The 19,954-nt window shown below is 34.4% G+C and overlaps 1 long non-coding RNA gene across 1 annotated transcript; it reads left to right on the top strand.

Moving 5' to 3' along the window:
• The first annotated feature begins 6,169 nt into the window (after nt 1-6,169).
• On the top strand, nt 6,170-19,515 carry LOC124897061. Its single transcript, XR_007053564.1, has 4 exons — nt 6,170-6,458; nt 6,766-6,873; nt 17,837-17,948; nt 19,208-19,515. It is a non-coding gene; the product is annotated as an uncharacterized LOC124897061 (long non-coding RNA).
• Nucleotides 19,516-19,954: the final 439 nt, after the last annotated feature.

Below are 19,954 nucleotides of genomic sequence, written 5' to 3'. Positions count from 1 at the left end.
TTTTTTTTTTTCTGAAATGTAATGGTTTATTAGTAGTTGATAGTTCATATACATAATATTATTTGTGTGTATGATTAACATATACATAAATAATGTTATGTATATGAACTAAACTGATATGTGTAGTTCATATACATATCAGAATGTAATATACATAAATAATTTATGTATATGTAATAACTGTACATGTACATCTCATAAAGTTTTTATGGTATTTTAGTATGTTTCTGTAGGATTTTATTTGATTTTGGTTTAAGCTATATTCATATAGTCAACCACCTAGACATTATTATTATTGTGGGGTTATTTGATTTTTTATTTTTGAATATGACTATTAATTTGTGCAGCATTTGTGTGTTTTTTTCAAGAATGTGATTGTTTAGTAGTAATTGATGGTTCATATATATAACATTATTTATGTATATGATAAACATATACTACATAAATAATGTTATGTGTATGAACTAAACTGATATACTTAGTTCATATACACATCAGAATGTAATATACATAATTAATTTATGTATATGTGCTATACTGATATGTATAATTAACATAAATCTCCAAAAAAAATTTAGGATTTTTTTTCATGTTTTTGTATAATTTTATTTGGTTTAGTTCAAGTTATATACATATTGTCAACCACCTGGATATTATAATTTTAAAAAAAAAAAATTTAGAGTTTGAAATACAAGATAAAATAAATTCTTGTCCATTCATTGCATTTCGGCGGCTCATGCAATCGTGATTTTGAAGAAGATATCAAAAACTATTTGAACGAAGATGTACAAAATTTGTTCCGACAATCAATTTTTGAAAAATTTTTCGACATGCCTAATTGCAATTTTAGGGACAAATTTTAAAATGTTTGCTCATGCTTGAGATAGAGCAAGATAACCCAAATGAAATACATATTTATGTGAAGCCGACTATTCTCAAGATTTCTATTTTTGAGTTTGCTTTCATAACCGGTCTTAAATGTATCGATAACATAGAGGACTATCTGTATTGTGAATCATTCAAGTCCGTTTTGATTGACAAGTACTTTTCAAATGCGAAGAATTTGATAAAAAAGAGATGTTTATCCAGCGCTTTAAGATGGAAAACTTTGATAAAATTACTGATGATTTGCACATGTCTATTTTGTATTTTATTCATACCTTTTTGTATTCACAAATACGTTATGCTGCTATTAGCAGAGCAGATTTCTTGATGGTGGAGGATGGTCGATTTGATTTTAATGCAGAATCACATTGAATGAGATACACATCACTCTTTAGAAATTATGGTTTACGCAAGACACAAAAGCGCTATGTTAGTGATAGCGATGACCCTCCAAGATCAAGGCCAATTTATTTGCTTCATATGTATACATATTTCATATACTTACTAATGTAATTTAAATTGTATAAGAAAAAATTATGTATTCAGCATATACATAACAATAAGTGCATATGTATTTTAAATACACAACAGTTCAAATGCACATAATAGTATAAATGTAGACAAAGCTTTGTATATAACAGTTAGGTCAAAGGCATCGATAGACACTCAAACTTGTTGCCAAAATTCACTTAGACACCTAAACTAAGGCTTGTTCCTATCAGACCCCTAAACCCCCCACATTTTGTTCCAATTGGGCCCTTTTTGCCCTATCAGCAAAAAGCTCAAAGTGTGTGCTGCACACACGCGATGACGTGGCAAAATGAGCTAATTGGAAGATGACACGTGGCATGGTAGGTCCAATAATTATTAAAAATTAATTATAATTTTTTAAAACAAATTATATAAACATGGAATTGAGGAAATTATTAAAAAATAATTCTAAAATTATTTTTAAAAAAACTGATTATTTAAAAAAATTATAATTTCTTTATAATACAAAACAAATTATAGTTTCTAAAGATCAGTTTTTAAAAAGAAATATTTTAAAAATCAGTTTTTTAAAAAACTTTAATAATTAGTTTTTTAAAAACTATAATAATCAGTTTAAAAACTATAAAATTTTAGTTTTACAAACTATAATTTTTGATTATTAAAAATTATAATAATCAGTTTTTTGTAAAATTATAGTTTTTAAAAAACTTCATTTTTTTGTATTATAGTTTTTAATAATTAGTTTTTAAAAAAAATATTTTTAAAAAGAAATTATAAATTTTTTAAAAAATAAAAATAAAAAATGGGATTGAAGATCCAAATTATTAAAAAATAATTATAAAATTATTTAAAAAATAAAAATAAAAAATTCATTACTAAAAAGAAATTATAAAATTTTAAAAAATAAAAATAAAAAATTGCATTGAGGATCCAAATTCCAAATTATTAAAAAATAATTATAAACTTATTTTAAAAATAAAAATAAAAAACTGATCCAAATTATTAAAAATAATTTAAAACTTATTTTAAAAAACTAATTATTATTAATCAAAAATTATAAAATTTAAAAAAAAAAAAAACTGAAAATAAAAAAGTGAAAATAAAAAACTCCCCCACCCCCAGCGTTCATCTTCTTCCCTACTCCCCCACCCCGACGTTCCTCTTCTCCATTAAACTTCTTCGTGAACTTCAAAAATACACACACACACAATTAGAGTATAGGGTTGGCTAGTCCGTTTATGTTATAATTGTATAATTTCTATCTTATTGTCATGGCAAAAGCTGCATCTTTAGTATTCTAACAAATACTTCTGCTATTCTTTTTACAGTCCTCCGATCTGATACTCCTGAATGAAGAACGAGGATGGATGTTGGGATTTATTTTTTATGTTATATGAATTTTTGTTCTGCTCCTGTGCTGGAGCTTGCATTAACTACTGTTGATCTTCTAAGGATGGGGTGGGGTGGGGTGTTGTGAAGAAGATGACATAAGAGGTGAGGTAGGGTGGGGTTGAAGACGCAGGGGGTGGGATGGGGGTGGGGTGAATAAAATGACATAGGGGTGGGGTGGGGTGGGGTGGGGTTGAAGACGCAGGGGATGGGGTGGGATGTTGTGAAGAAGATGACATAGGGGGGTGGGGTGTTTTTTTTTAAAAGAATTAAGAAATTATAATAATTAAAAATTATATTAATAAATAATTTAAATATAAATTTTCTAATTAATATTTTTGGGCTCCCTCAATGCCACTTGGCACATTTTAATTCGTAATTTAGTAAAAAAAAAATTCTTCACGCGCCTATAGTAAGTGCATTGCACGCGCAGTGCCATGTAGGCAAAAAATGCTCAATTGAAACAAAATGTGGGGGGTTTAGGGGCCTGATAGGAACAGGCCTTAGTTTAGGTGTCTAAGTGAATTTTGGCAATAAGTTTGAGTGCCTATCGATGCCTTTGGCCTAAAAGTTAATACACATATTGTATTGTAGAATTGCATATTCAACATTTTTATGTATCCAACATATACATAACATATCTTTGTATATACATACAATATACATATATGCAAACTACCTACATAACTAACATATAATATAACTACGTATCTAACATATTTAATAGTTATGCATCTAACATTGTTATGTATATCACAAAACATGTAATATACATAACGAATTAGTACTTATGTGTGTATATTAAAAACACAGCCGATGAAAAGCATATAACAGTGTATATATCTATAAAAAACTTTGTATATGACAGTTAATACACATAACAGATATGTACATATCTAGATATCTAAATGGTTCAAATACATAACATATATATACACACACACACACATACATACATACATACATACATATAAACACTAGTTAAATACATAATATATTTCTTTCAAACACAATATAACCAATTACATAATAAAATTTTCATGTACGTAACTAATCTTTACATTTTCACATAATAATCAATAAATTATTAGTTAAAGTCGCTTTTTAAAATACACATTTACTTATAAATTGTTGTGATTAGCATAGTTATACATTTACATGATTTTGATACTCTATAAACATTTAATAACACCAAAAACAAGTATAAATCACCAAAATATACATAACAATACACATAATTATATATCATCATGATAATTAAGTTTGTAAAGGAAACAGCCAACTTAAATTGTTTAAAAAATATCACATAAAAGTAGAAAATGATAAATGAGTGATTACTCATCATAAGTAGAGGAAATTATAAGTCATTTCTCCTTCGAAAAAAAGTTACAGGAACGACTATGGTGACCCTCATGTCTGCATTACCCACAATAATTTGTGCTTGATGACAGTGTGTCACTTGATTTCCTTTTCCTCCCTTTCTTAGGTCTTCTTGATTGTTTTTTATATATCGGTGGCAGCACTTCTTCCTCTTCTACACTTTTAGGAACATTCTAGTCCTTCTTATCTAGCATTGGAATAGTTGGAAGTTCATAAATCTTCACCAAAGTATTTGGCTTGTAGTAATCTAAGAAGTATGACCCAAATTCTTTTACATATTTAGCCTTCAAGATGGCAATAACGCGAGGACAAGGTATCTGATTTATTTGAAACCTCCCATAATTGCACGATTTACTTTTAAGATCTGCGATATATCTTTTTTCAGATTCATAAATCGAGTAAATATAGTTTGAGGAAGTCTTGACCTAAAAAAAAAAAATCAAACAATCTAACATTTGAAGATAGCATGGAATACAAAATCATAAGATAATACTAAGTGAATAAAATACAACAACTAAATTCAAAATAAAAAATACGAAATATTAGTACATATACAAAACAAATCAACTTGTATACATTACATAACAGATTAGTATATATGAATATTTTGAAAAACAAATTGAACCAGAAAAAATTGTTATATATACTGCATAACGATTTAATGTATATACATAACATAGTTATGTATATTTAACATAATACACATTACCTTGTTATGTATATAACATAAACGGATTGACAAAGTAAGTCATTATATATTATTTCATAATACATAACAAATTAACTTGTATATATTACATAATCGATTAGTATATATGTATATTCGAGTACTAAAATATACAAAAAAAAAATAATACACTGCATAGTGTTTTACTATATATACATATATAGTTATGCATATTGCACCTACTATACATTACATTATTATGTATATAATATACACTTTTTAACACAGTAAATCACAACATTATGCCTGACATTATTTCAACACAAAGAATCAGACAATATTATGTGTTTGACTCTACAACAATCTTCGTAAAATAATTTTAACGTCAAGATAAAATTCATGCGACATCATGTTGTAGTTAAAGTTGAACAATTAACAATAAAAAATTAAGTAAAAATATATCGTAACATAACTAAAAAAAATACCTCTTTTTTTTTTCTGAATAATTTGCTCTGCAATTAAAATCATATGACACCACATATTTAGAAATCACTGAAACAAGTGTCGATTTATCCTTGTACAGTTATTTCACCTTTACGTCAATACTCTTGCTATCGCAAATCAAATTTTCAACTTCAAACTCCGACACATACAATGAATATATATTCTGTTTCGATTTTTCATTCACCAGAGTGCCTCAAAGAAATTGCAATATTCATCTTGTTCAAAATAAGTGATTAGATTGTTTGTAATTTCTGTTTTTTTGGTTGATTTTCTTTTTATGTATTGTTGTTTTTTTAAAATTTGAATTCGTATAGATATTACACAGATTAAGGGATGCAGTAATCCGTTATTAATGTTGCAGCATTAACTGCGTCCTAAATATAAGAGAAAATTTGTTATTTTCCTATTAAAATGTTGACCATAGATTTCCATATACATAGCATCTTATGTATATAGCGGCTAAGCTATGTATATTAATCAAGAGAGAACAAATTAATTAAGAAGATGACACGAAAGGTAAATATGCTTAATAGGGTTGGGATTTATGTTATGTATATAATAGTTATTGCAGCTAAAGATTGTATAAAATATATTTAGAACTATGTAATTATTGTATAGAATATAAGTATAGTTTTTTTTGTATATGATATGCATAAAATTTATATCATTATTATGTAGATTATGTATAATTTATAATATGTGTGTTTTTATGTTGTTAAAGAAAAAAATTTTAAAAATATGCATGTTAAAATAATTATATTATCACGTGCTAAAATAATTGACATTAAAAATTAAATAATAAAATAAGAAAAATACAAAAGAAGAAGAAAAAAGAGGAGGAGGAGGCCAGCAGCGCTAACCGCCAATGAAAAGGCCAAAATAACTACTTTTAGAAATGCCAAATCAATGGCTATTTTGATGAAATTAGTTTCGGTCAAGTGTCCATTTATGTCTTTTTCCCTTCTAATTATTGGGTTAGGCCCTGTTACCTTCCTAAAACAAGCCGGGGCCAAGGCCCATAATACCATTTCATTCCATAAACAATCGGAAAAGGAATACACCTCTCCGCAATCAATCATTCTGCCACTCTCATCAACATCTCCACTCTCCGCTTCTAAATCAGTTCTAGCCGGTGGTGGCGGTAATTTTTCCCATTTAATAAAGTTTTCTCTAAATTATATTGAAATGAAATGAGCATGAGAAGGAAATGGATATAGATGAGTTCGGTTATAGTTGATTGATTTGCAAATTTCTTTATATTTGTGGAACTTATTGAATTTAGGACTTATATATGTGATCTCAAGTTTCAAATATGTTGTCAGTATTGATTTGGCATATCTCTTAACGAGTAACAAAAAGAATATCTATTTTTAACTATATCATCCTTTGAATCTGATAAATTCAATGTATTGGTAAATGTATCGGGAAATAACTATAGTTAATAATAGGGGTGAAATAAGAGCTAAGTGATAAGTTACTATCTCTTGGCTCTCTGCTTCCAAATCAGTTAACTCAACGAGCCAAGGTGCACTCCTCAACCAGCAGCACCGTCTATGGTAATTTTTTCCTTTTTAATAAAGGTTTCTCTAAATTGTATTGAAATGAAATGAGCATGGAAAGGAAATGGATATAGAGTGTAGTTGATTGATTTACAAATTTTCTTTAGATTTATGGAACTTATTGAATTTAGGACTTATATATGTGATCTCAAGTTACAAATATGTTGCAATTACTTCTATTTGCTTTGTCCATAATTTCTTGTACAGTATTGACTTGACATATCCCTTAGCGAGTAATAAATAGAATAACAATTTTACTCTATGATTCTTTAAATAAATTTTCCAAGGAGGTTTTTTGGAGATGTTTGGAGGCTAGAGGTGTTCCTATGGTATATGTTAGGGCACTTAAGGATATGTACGATGGAGCCAAGACTCGGGTTAGGACTGGGGGAGGGGACTCGGAGCACTTTACCGTCTTGATGGGGTTGCACCAAGGATCGACACTTAGTCCGTTTCTTTTTGCCTTGGTGATGGATGTTTTGACGCGGAAAATTCAAGGTGAGGTGCCTTATTGTTTGCTTTTTGAGGATGATGTGGTGTTGATTGATGAGACTCGTAGGGGAGTTAATGATAAATTGGAGGTTTGTAGGCAAACCCTTGAGTCTAAAGGGTTTAGGTTGAGTAGGTCCAAGACAGAATATTTGGTTCAGTGAGGTATCTCAGGAGTCTGATGTGGTTGTTAAGCTTGATACTTAGTCTATCAATAAGCGAGATAGTTTTAAGTATCTAGGATCTATGATTCAGGAGAATGGAGAGATTGACGAACATGTCACTCATCGGATTCAGGTAGGGTGGATGAAATGGAGGCTTGCCTCCAGAATCTTATGTGACAAAAAGATACCTCCTAGACTTAATGCACGTTCTATAGAGTGGTAGTTAGACCGACTTTGTTGTATGGGGCAGAGTGTTGGCCTGTTAAGACGGCCCACATTCAGAAGATGAAGGTGGCAGAGATGAGAATGCTTTGATGGATGTGTGGGTGCACTAGGAAAGATAGGATTAGAAATGAGATTATTCGAGATAACGTGGGAGTGACATCGGTGGAAGACAAGATGAGGGAAGAGAGGTTGAGATGGTTTGGTCATGTGATGAGGGGGGGCGTGGATGACCCAATGCGGAGGTGTGAGGGTTATCTAGGGATGGATTCAAGCGAGGTAGAGATATAACGACGAAATATTGGACAGAGGTGATTAGACATGATATGGAGCAGCTCCAGCTTATTGAGGATATGACCCTAGATAGGAAGTTGTGGAGGAGGCGGATTAGGGTAGAAGGTTAGTATGCGTTTAGGATGTTGTTGCTTTTATTGTACAACTTGGTGTATCTTGTATATGGTATTATTGGATATGGATATGTTGATTTTGTCCTTTTATTATTTGTCTATATTGTTTTATTTTGATCTGGGGGTCTATCGGAAACAACCTCTCTATCTCATTTCTGAGGTAGTAGTATGGACTGCGTACACTTACCCTCCCACACCCCACTTGGTGGGAATATACTGGGTATGTTGTTGTTGTTGTTGATTTTTTAAATAAATTTAATATTTTAAAAGATGATTATAGTTAATAATAAGAGTAAATTAGGGAATATGTGATAAATTATGTTTGATCTCTTAAATGAATAGATAAAAGTAGACATTTATCTTTTGTCTAGCTGGCGGTGGCGATAATTTTTTTTCATTTTTCATAAAATTTTGTCTAAATTGTATTGAAATGAAATGAGCGTGAAGAGAAATGGATGTAGATGAGTTCGAGTATAGTTGATTGATTTACAAAATTTCATTAGATTTATGGAACTTATTGGATATAGGACTTATGTGTCTCAAGTTACAAATATGTTGGAATTACTTGATAATTTGTATTCCTCCCTTTTATTTTACTTGTCTAGTTTAACAAATCATAGAGCTTCATTACTTATTTTTTTCCCATACTACACTTAATTCAACCTATGTTCTAATCTCTGGGGAACTTTTTGAATTTCGCAATTCAAACAAGTACATCTTTGACCGTAATGTTTTTATATATCTGTTAAATATTTCAAATTGTCGATTTTTTATTATTGTTGCGTAGTTTTCAAATATAAATTTTATTTTGAAAAACTTGAAGATTTCTTGCCCAAATTCACACAACAACAACAACAAATCCACTGTATTCCCACAAAATGGGGTCTGGGGAGAGTAGAGCATACACAGTCTATACCGCTACCTTCCTATAGACCCCCGACTCAGGACAAATAACAAACATAACAAAACATAAAAGCAAACAACAAACAAGGGGTGGCACACTGCTAGATAATAAAGTAAACAAGACTCCCACAAAGTGATATTATAAACTTGTTATATGAAATCATAAACATCACCAAAACACCATGAACAAGAGGCTGCAAAACACTACAAGCACCAATACAAACCGAGCAATCTTTCCTACTATTACTAACGTACTTCTACCTACTAGCCCTCTACCCTAATTCGCTTCCTCCACACGTTCCTATCAAGGGTCATGTCTTTCGTAAGCTGTAACTGCCCCATGACATGCTTAATCATCTCCCTCCAATATTTCTTCGGCCTACCTCTACCCTGCCTAAAACTATCTATAGCCAGCCTCTCACACCTCCAAACTAGAGCATGCGCGTCCCTTCTCATCACATTCTCGAACCAACGCAGCCTCACTTCTCGCATCTTGTCCACTACCGAAGTCACATCCACCTTCTCCCGAATGATCTCATTTCTCACGTTACCTCTCCTGGTAAGTCCACATATCCACCGCAACATCCTCATCTCCGCCACCTTCAACTTTTGGATGTGGGAATTCTTAACTAGCCAATACTTCGCTCCATACAACATAGCCAGTCGGACTGCCACTCTGTAGAACTTACCTTTAAGCTTTGAAGGCACCTTCTTATCACACAAGACTCCCGAGGCGAGCCACTATTTCAATCATGCTGCACCAATACGGTGCGAGATATCCTCATCAATCTCACCATTCCCTTGAATCATAGACCCAAGATACTTGAAACTCCCTCTTTCTGAATGGCCTGAGAATCCGACTCCATGATCACGTCATCCTCATGCGGCAAATCACTAAACTTACATTCCAAGTACTCCGTTTTGGTCTTGCTTAACCTAAAACTTTTAGACTCAAGGGTCTGTCTTTAAACCTCCAACTTATTATTAACTCCACCTCGTCTCGTCAATCAGTGCAGCATCATTAGCAAATAACCTACACCAAGGCACCTCCCCTTGAACATACCGCGTCAACTTTACCACCCTCTCCCAAACCTTCATGGTATGGCACAATAATTAATACCTCTGTAATTGTTGCAATTCTAAACGTCTCCCTTGTTTTTATATAATGGAATCATCGTATTCCATCTCCAAGCTTCAGGCATCTTTGCCGCCTAAAAAATGATGTTAAACAACCTCGTCAGCCACACCAAACCTGCCCCGCTTGTGCTCTTCCAAAAATCTATTGGAATCTCGTCGGGCCTAGTCGCCCTACCCCTACGCATCCGCCGAATCGCACCCCTGACCTTCTCCACCTTGATACGTCTACAATAACCATAATCGCGACACCTCTCTGAGTTCTCCAAGTGCCCCAACACAAAGCCTTTGTCCCGTCGTTGTTCAAAAGTCTATGAAAAGAGGACTGTCACCTCCCCCTGATAAGGGCATTCTCAACCAACACTTTCCCATCCTCCCCTTTGATACACTTCACTTGGTCAAGATCACAATTCCTTCGCTCCCTAGCCTTAGCAAGCCTATACAACTTCTATCCTCGCCTTTCTCCTCTAAAGCCGCACACAAACTCTCAAAAGCTGTTGTCTTAGCCGTCGTAACCGCTAACTTAGTCTCCTTCCTAGCTAACTTATACTCCTCCCTATTTGTCTGCTTCTCCTCATCATCTTTGCTTTCCACCAACTTCGCATATGCCACCTTTTTAGTCTCCATCTTCATTTTAACTTCTTCGATCCAGCACCAGTCCCTCTAGTGCTTGTCAGATCGGCCTTTCGAGACACCCAACACCTCTTTAGTGGTCTCCCTAATACAACTGGCAGTCGTCTCCCACATACTATCCATATCCCCTCTACTCCCTAAGCCCCCAAAGTCGACAACTTTTTTTCTATTTCCAATGCGCTGTCCTGCGCCAAGCTACCCCACTTAATCTTGGCCGATCCTCGATACCCCTTTTCTTTTTTCCCTTCTTAATAACCAAGTCCATCACTAAAAGCTTATGTTGGGCCGAAAGATTCTCGCTAGGTATGACTTTACAGTCTTTACATAACGCTCTATCACCCTTCCTAAGTAACCAAAAGTCTATCTGAGTCTTGGCCACTGAACTACGAAAGGTAATAAGGTGTTCCTCTTCCTTCGAAAAGCTCGAGTTCGCTACCCACAACCCAAAAGCCCTAGCAAAATCCAAAAGAGAAGCTCCTCCTTCATTCCTCCCCAAAATCGAAACCGCCATGCACATCATCATAACCTCTCGAAAAAGACCCAATATGCCCATTGAAATCTCCTCCCACGAAAAGCTTCTCACTGCTCGGAACGCCTCTCACCACCTCATCCAAAACCTTCCAGAAGCCCTTTTTTTCCTCCTCGTCCAAGCTTACTTGCGGAGCGTAGGCACTAATAACGTTTACCGTAGACCCTCCAATGACCAACTTAATAGACATCAACCTATCACTGACCCTCTTAACCTCTTCCATCTGCTCTCTAAGTTCTTCATCTACTAAGATACCTACCCCATTTCAATGTCTCATGCTACCCAGCCTCGACCCCAACCTATGACAACCCTAGTCCACCATCTATCACCCCAGCCACCACTCAAAAAGATACGACAGAAAAAAAAGAAGAAAATGAGAAGAAGAACACGACGAGCAAAAAGGTACGGCTAAAAACAGATAAGTAAACAAACAAAAACAAACAAGTAGGTTTGATACTCACAAGCAACAACAAGCACTATACTACCCACAATAAATAGGTATGCTAGTAAAGAACACTTACTACGTTATATGTAGAAACAGGAATCAGTAATCCCATAGAAATAGTAAAGAAAACCCGACAAGAAATCAAGATAGAAAAAGAAACAGGAAGCTTATACCAAATAAACTAGAGAAAAATGAACCAGAGAAGAATGAAACGAGTGCATCCGATCCTTGGAGAAGACGGAGTGAAGGACGTTTTCTTAATCGTTTCATCGGATTTTGGCAAATTGGTGCAGAAATTGATTGCCGGAATTTGCTGCCGCCTCCTTTACCCTACTCCTGGTACCGCTTTCCTGTAATTTTTCGCCGAAAAGTGCGCTGTCGCCGGAATCTTGATGTCGCTGTCAGTGAAGAGGTGTCGGATTTAGACTTGTAGTACATGCAAAGGGTTAGAAAGAAAAGAGAAGAGAGTTGTGGTCGGCGTGAGAAGTGAAAAAAAAAATGATCAGTTTCATCGGAAATTGACGTCACTTCACCGGAATTTGATTGGGTTGCTGGGCCGCAGATATGGGCTACCGAAGAAGCCACTAAAGTTTAGTGGTCAGCGCGAGAAATGAGAGAGAAAAAGATACCGATCAGTTTCGCTGGAAACTGACGCCACGGAAACTGATAGGATCGCTGGAAAGAGTAGTTGCTCTTGGCTGTGTGTGCCCCTGGCCAGAAACTAGTGGGGTTGCCGGATAATTGTCGAGTATTGACTTTAGAAAATTGGATTTTGGTTCCTTAAGCGTATATCCTTGTATGAGATGAGTATTTCGAATCACTAGGTTGTGCTGAAGATAGCATTAATCGGTATGAAAATTTAAAAGGGAAAATTCTAGTGCTGTAGGTTGTATCCAGAGCACAATATGAACAACTTTTGAAGCTATCCATGCCCAAATTCACAGTCAAACTTAAATTATTTGACTCTCGAAATTGGAATTGTGCTACATAAATTAGAATAGAGGGAGTACTAAATAAATACATTAAGTATTAATAGTCAAATTTAGCGTTTCAAAGCATCATTAATAAAGTTAATTTAGTAAAGTTACCTTTATTTAAAACTTTATTAAGGAGTGTGCTGGGTCATTGGGGCCAAGTAATATAATAAAATGAAGGGAGTGTCATTTTGGTTTATTAGACTTTGTCAAAATTGCTAAATGAGAATCCATACTCTCTCCATCCCATTTTATAAGTGTCTTAGAGCCCTAAAGATATATTTCAAAATATATGTTGCTTTAGGAAACCAAGATGAAGTTTCTTTTCAATTTTACCCATTACTATTAAATATGTCACAAGTGATTTATAATCTTTATGTCCATTTAAGTTTCATTTAAGGTTTTAGCATGTCCATTAAAAAATATTAAGTATAAGGTACAATTTTTACTAAATTACCCGTAGAGGTTCCTTGGTGTAACCGTTAAAGTTGCTCCTATATGACCAAGAGGTCACGAGTTTGAGTTTTAGAAACAACCTTTTACAGAAATACAGGTAATGTTGTGTATAATAGACCCTACTGGCCCTTCCCCAAACCCCGCACATTGCGAAAGTTTAGTGCACTGGGTTGCCCTTTAACCATACTTATTTATTATTTTGTCTTGCATTCTTACTCCTAGTAGTACTCACTTAATTAATTAACTCTCAAACCATATTGACCTATCCCTATTAATACTCAACCAATTAACATGTCTTATTCATCAATTCTAAGTTTCTAAGTAATTTTAATGAATCCTATATTATTATGTCTTTTCCATCTTCATTAACATTGGCAAATTTGGTATAAAATATAAGAAATTCTTCAACTTGTGTTTTAGGAGAATGAAACTATGTTTGTTTTGGAAAACCTTTCTGCAGCTCCTTGCACATATTTTTATAAAACTTTGTACAATATTACATCATTAAAAATGCCAGTAACTTTTTTTACAATATTTTTCTTTTTAGCGTTGTGAATTATAGCCAAATTGTAGTCGTTTATGCCATTTTACTTCTGTTGTAATGTTCATGTAATATTTTCGTGCCATTATAGCCTTTCCTTTTTTTTTTTCTACAAATTTTAAGCCGTTGAAAATATAGATAATAACAATGTAAATGGAGCATTATTAAGAGTGACGAAGCGCTCGCTTAAAGTGCAGAACGAAGCTAAGCGTGAGGCTAGCAAAAGCCTTAAAGCGAAGCTATGATGAAAAAGCATGTGCTTCTGGGATTGAAGCGAGAAACACCACTTTAGTAAATGCGAGGAAAAGCTCGCTTAAGCACTACTAGTTTTAAAAAAAAAAAAGAATCTGTAAAAACAATTAAGGACTTCTTTTAGAACATTTTCCTATTGTGCAACCGCTGGACTCTTGTGCAATTACTTTTAACTACTTCAAGGTAAGTTTTTCATCTCTTTTTTTTTTTCTGTTTATTAGTCCGGCCTGCTATGTTGTATGGAGCGGAGTGTTGGCTGGTTAAGAATTCTCATATCCAAAAGTTGAAGGTGGCGGAAATGAGGATTTGCGTTGGATGTGTGGATTCTCGAGGGCTGATAGGGTTGGGAATGAAATTATTTGGGAAAAGGTAGGAGTAGTGTCAGTGGAGGATAAAAAGCTGGAAGTGACGTTGAAGTGGTTTGGTCATGTGATGAGGAGGGGCGCGGATGCCCCAGTTCGTAGATGTGAGAGGTTGGCCTTGAAAGGTTTCAAGCGGGGTAGGGGTAGACCAAAGAAATGCTGGAGAGAAGTGATTAAGCGTGACTTGGAGCAGTTACAACTGACTGAGGACATGACCCTGGATAGGAAGTTATGAAGGAATAGCATTAGGATAGAGGGCTAAGGGTGTGAATGAGTCGCAATCAGTATTTAGGTTGAACTTGGTGTCCTGTGTTTGGCAATGTACAATATGTTTGTGGATGTCATACATATGTTATTTTATCCTGTTCTATGCTTTTGTTGCTCTTTCATACTGTCTTTTGTCTTGAGCCGGGGGTATATCGGAAACAGCCTCTCGACCTCTTTAAAGGTAGTGGTATGGACTGAGTACACTCTACCCTCCCCAGACCCACTATGTGGGAATATACTGGCTTTGTTGTTGTTGTTGTTACTGTAGGTCGCGTCTTAATTTTGCAATACTCAGTTTTTTCCTAATTTGCAATACGCTGAAATACTCTGTTTCTTGACCAATACAATAGTGTGACAACACTTCAAGAATTTGAAGATCTTGTTGAAGAATAGGATGTTTCTCCCTTTGTGATTTAGTTTTGCATTTGCTAAATATGTTACGACTTATAATGATTATTGACTATCCGACACTTCAAGAATTTGAAGATCTTGTTGAAGAATAGGATGTTGTTCCCTTTGTGATTTGATTTTGCATTTGCTAAATATGTTATGACTTATAAAGATTATTGACTATCTTTTGTTTACTTTTTAATTTAAGAATTGAAAGATTTGCGTAATAACAATCTATTGAGTTCTTGGCTTTTTGTCTATGCATATTTAATATTTTTATATTTTTTTTTAATAAATAGCGCTCTAATTAAAAAAAAACTGTGCGCATTGCTTCACGCTTCTCACTTCAGTGAAGCAAGCCCTCATCGCCTTTTTACGCCTCTCGCTCTCCAAAGCACTAGTTTCTACTTCTTTAACTTTTATAAATTTAAGTGTCTACTTGTGCACACACATAGTTGGAGGGCATAAGTGTCAGTTGAGGCTAAGTTCAAGGGCATGTTTATGGGTTTCTGCTTACTAATATCTTGTTTGCAATTTCGTACCTCAATGCTTGAATCAAACATATATATTAATATATATTAACATGTCTAACCTCATTCATATAGATGGAAAATGATTTTATGTGACAAACCAATTTGATTTAGCATCAAATCTTAAACGACCTAAAACAACTAAAATATGTCTTTTCTCTATGGAAATTTTGCTTTTGCAACATCATAGTGACTTGTCTTCATCATGTAGAATATAATAAATCTAAGAATGTTGTCATATAGAACCACTTCTTGTCAATATTAACAATGTTAAACGTGTCAATAATAATTAGATTCACGTGGTATACTATCACTGCCAAGCATTGATGCAAAATAAGCAAACGAGATCTTTAAAATGAAGGGTTTTATAGCATTTGAATGTCTTTTTATATCTCCATGTTGTAATCACCTAAGCAAGTACCCTTCAACATATTTTATAGCACAAACTAGAGTTTGAAGATTGTACATCGTCTAAAAGGACTAATCAAAAGCGACCAAAGTCATGCTCAACTCTCAGCAACAATTTTTTGCCTTTCAATTAAATATACTTTGTTATGTTCACCACTTTGTGGGAATACACTAGGTTTGTTGTTGTTGTTATGTTCACCATCTTCTTATTGTCTCTTAATGAGTTGATCCTTCTATATTGGAAGTACCATTCTCATTACTCTTTTTTACAATTTTTTAAACTTTTACCACTAGCATTAATATTGCACTATGTTCATCATTAATTAAGTTTTATGACTCATTTGATGGGTTGTTATCATCAATGTTTCGGAAAGCCAGGAGCGAGAGGCGGAAAAAAGCGACAAGGACTCGCTTCATCAAAGCGTGAAGCATGAAACGAAGCACATGCTTTGCTCAATTAAAGCGCTATTTAATACAAAAATAAAAAGTATTCAATATGCATAGATAAATAATCAAGAATTCAATAGATAACATACTAAGCAAATCATTCAATTCTTAAATTAAAAAGTAAATAATAGTTGGTGTTTAATCCTCATAAGTCATAACATATAAAGCAAATGCAAAACCAAATCACAAAAGGAGCCACATCATATTGGTCGAAAATAGGGTATTTCAGCGTGTTGCAAATCAGAAATAGAAAGCAGAGTATTGCAAAACTAGGACGCGACCTACAACAAGTTAAAAAAAAAAAACTCTAGCTGCAGACTCGCCACAATAATGAAAGAAGAAGAGAAGAAAAGATGAAAACTTACCTTGCAGAAGTTGCAGCAGTTACACAAGAGTCCAGTGGTTGCTCAATAGGGAAATGTTTTTGAGAGAAGTCCTTAAGTGTTTTTATAGAATTAAGAAAAAAACCCTAGTAGCGTTTAAGCGAGCTTTTTCTCGTTTTAGTCCCAAAACACACGTTTTTTTTATCATAGTGTCGCTTCAAGGCCTTAAAGCACTACCCTTATGATTCGCTCTACGCTTTAATCGAGCATTTCAACAGTTCTAATAACACCGGTAGACACAGACATCCTAGGTGACGTCTCACGGGAATTGCCACGTAGGATGCCACATAGGACACGGTGCATCTACTTGTTCAACTTTATACAAATTTAAGTATCTACATGTGCACACCTAAAGTTAGAGGACGTAGATGCCAGATGAAACCAAGTTAAAGGACATATTTATGTATTATGCCTTTTATTTTCTTTGCTTAAGTGAGGCTTTATAGCATTTGAATGTCTTCGTATCTATCCACACTATAAACGTCCATGCAAAGTGTTATTCGGCATATTCACTAAACAAGCTAGAGTTCGAAATTTTGTCTATCAGTAAAAAAGGACATCTCAAAGGTGATCAAAGTCAAGTTTAATTCTGTTACAACCACAATTTCTTGTCTTTCAATTAATACATCTTTATGTGAAACATATTTTGAATTTAGCCAAATGCGTTGATTGTCCATGTTGAAATAGAAAACAATAATGCCTCCATTCTAGTCCATTGTTGCTTCAATTTTCCATCAGTATTGTTTTGCAATAGCATTTCTCGTATTTTTCTCCGTTCAAGTTTCTGAATTTGTATATGGTTGTGAATTGTGATAATTCTTTAATTTACATTGCAGTCATTTACATGTCCCTTGGGTTAAAATTTGTAAAAGAAAAAGAATAATTGGAATGTGACTTGAAAATGAAGAAAATGGTGAGTAGTAATCTGTTATATTGTTCCTGGCTTTGTTTGTCGTGTTACACCATAAGTAAACAATGCAAGGCTTAATGGCATATTAAATATGGTTTTGTGATGCAATTGTAGCATTCGTCATATTCATGGCTAAGTTTTTTTTGGTGATGCATACCATCATGGTCCTCCAAAGGTGAACTTTTGGCAGGATCCAATGAGTCCATCAAAATGGAAAGAAGAGCATGTGAGTTTTTCTGAATATTTTCTGTTCTCTTTTCTACTTGCTTAAGCTGTCTTGGGTTTGTTTGGTGGTTGCATTTGATGTTATCATCTTTCCTTCCCGTGAAACTTCGAACTTCTTGTTTTTCACTATTATGATTATGATTTGTTTACTTGTTACTTTTTCATCTTATTGTAATGCTTGTGTTGTTTTGAGCCTTCGACTGCTGGTTATGTTATGTGTATTGTCTTGAACTCCTCTGTCTCTTGATGGCTTCAGACCTTAATTCTGGTGATAACTTATGACATTGCTTGTTTCTTGTGAAGTGGAAGTTACATGTTATTTGTAAGATAAATTCTACATCTGTTCAATAATTCTATGTTCTGATTTCTGTCAGCTAAGGCGGAATCCTTACAAATGAGCACGCAACCTGTGCTCCTCATTTCCTGCCACCTTTCTACTCCCCAGTACCGTATGTATTCCAGCTTCATAAGCCCTAGACCTCATTATTCCACCACAACGTCCAACTTCCTACGATTGGCAATGGGGTGGTAGTTTGGAATAGGTTTTCTGCCAGCAACAGTGATAGATTCTTTGGAGGATAAGCGGGGATAAAACTATTGATCCCATGATATTAATTGTGATTTTTATCCAAGAAGAATAAAGAATCTTTTGGGGAATGGTTACGTGCCACTTTGAACTTATTGTTCCAAAAATCTCACAAAAAATTTGCATGGCTTTTCCCAAAAGCTCATAAACCTTCGGTCCAGGAGTTCGAACATATGTGTGGATGAGTACGTCCTCTTAATGTAGTTGGAATAGATAAAGAACTAGTATTTTAATCTGTTGGGAAACATTGGTAGTTTCTGGGCTTTACTTGTGCTGGGGGTGGGATGCTTGTTGAAATTGGGGAAAAGAAACAGCTTGAGGGAGAGAGAGGAGTTATAGATGGGCCATTGAGGAGGTTGATGGAGGGGAAGTCTAATGCCAGATTCTCTGTAGTTGTAGGCGGAGAGATAAGAGGTGATGCCAGAAATGTTAGTTGAAGGTTGAAAATTTGTTGTGTTTTTTCAGATGATGTTACAGAGGGCTGGGGTAAAAAACCGAGTGTCATATATAAAGATTAATCATTCGATATTCTACTTGCAATTGTTTTGATCAGTTCTCCATCATTTTTTCTGAAATTACAGTATATATTATTTATGATTTGATCTGTCAGTATACTCAGTGGAGTTGTATGCTGCCGGTGTTCACACATGGTGGTGTTTTCTTTACTTTTACAGGACAAAGAAGACTCTTTAGATTTAGCAGCAATGTACAGGTTAATTGATCAAGTGTTAACGTTTTGTTGTAGAGTTCTTCGTAATGTGTCCTGAATATTGAGCCATTTGCTACTCTGCTATTACCAATTCATCAGCATCATGTTTTTTTTCCCACATATTTGTAACACATTGTCATGGTGATTGCTGTTAGCCCATATGTTATTGGGCCTTTAGTTTATGGACCTTTAGGTTATTGGCTATGTATATATAGCCTACTCTTGCTTTAGTCAGTTTTATGCTTTTCAGATTATATTGTAAACCTTAGCCTTTCTTCCCTTCAATAAAGTTCTATTAACATGGTATCAAAGCTAGTTCGATTCATGTCCTTTGATTTGTTGGTTGAAGATTTTGTAGCAGGCACCTACTGCGCGGATCGAACTCCGCGGTGAGTTCGCTGGGGGGTACGGGGGGCAGCGCGCCCCCGTCTGGGGTTCGGGGCGGAGCCCCGAATTTTTTTGAGGTGCTGCTGTATTCGTTTGCTATTTTCGTTGGGTTTTTTGGTTGGATTGATTCGTTGCTGTCTTCGTTTGCTGTCTGGTATTGTTCGTCTTTCGTTCTTTTGCTTGCTGCCACTGTTGTTCGTTCGGAATTGTTCAACCTAGGGTTTTGCATCTTTTTGTTTTTTTTGAATTGTTTGTGTGTTGCTGTGTTTACAATGACTGGAAAGGATGATTCTCTCCAGTCCATTAGTACTCAATTAGATGGTAA

This window comes from Capsicum annuum, chromosome 3 (assembly GCF_002878395.1).
Source record: "Capsicum annuum cultivar UCD-10X-F1 chromosome 3, UCD10Xv1.1, whole genome shotgun sequence".
Taxonomy (NCBI): Eukaryota; Viridiplantae; Streptophyta; class Magnoliopsida; order Solanales; family Solanaceae; genus Capsicum; species Capsicum annuum.
Note: the sequence above shows the minus strand (reverse complement) of the source record. Positions and strands in the feature narration are given on the sequence as shown.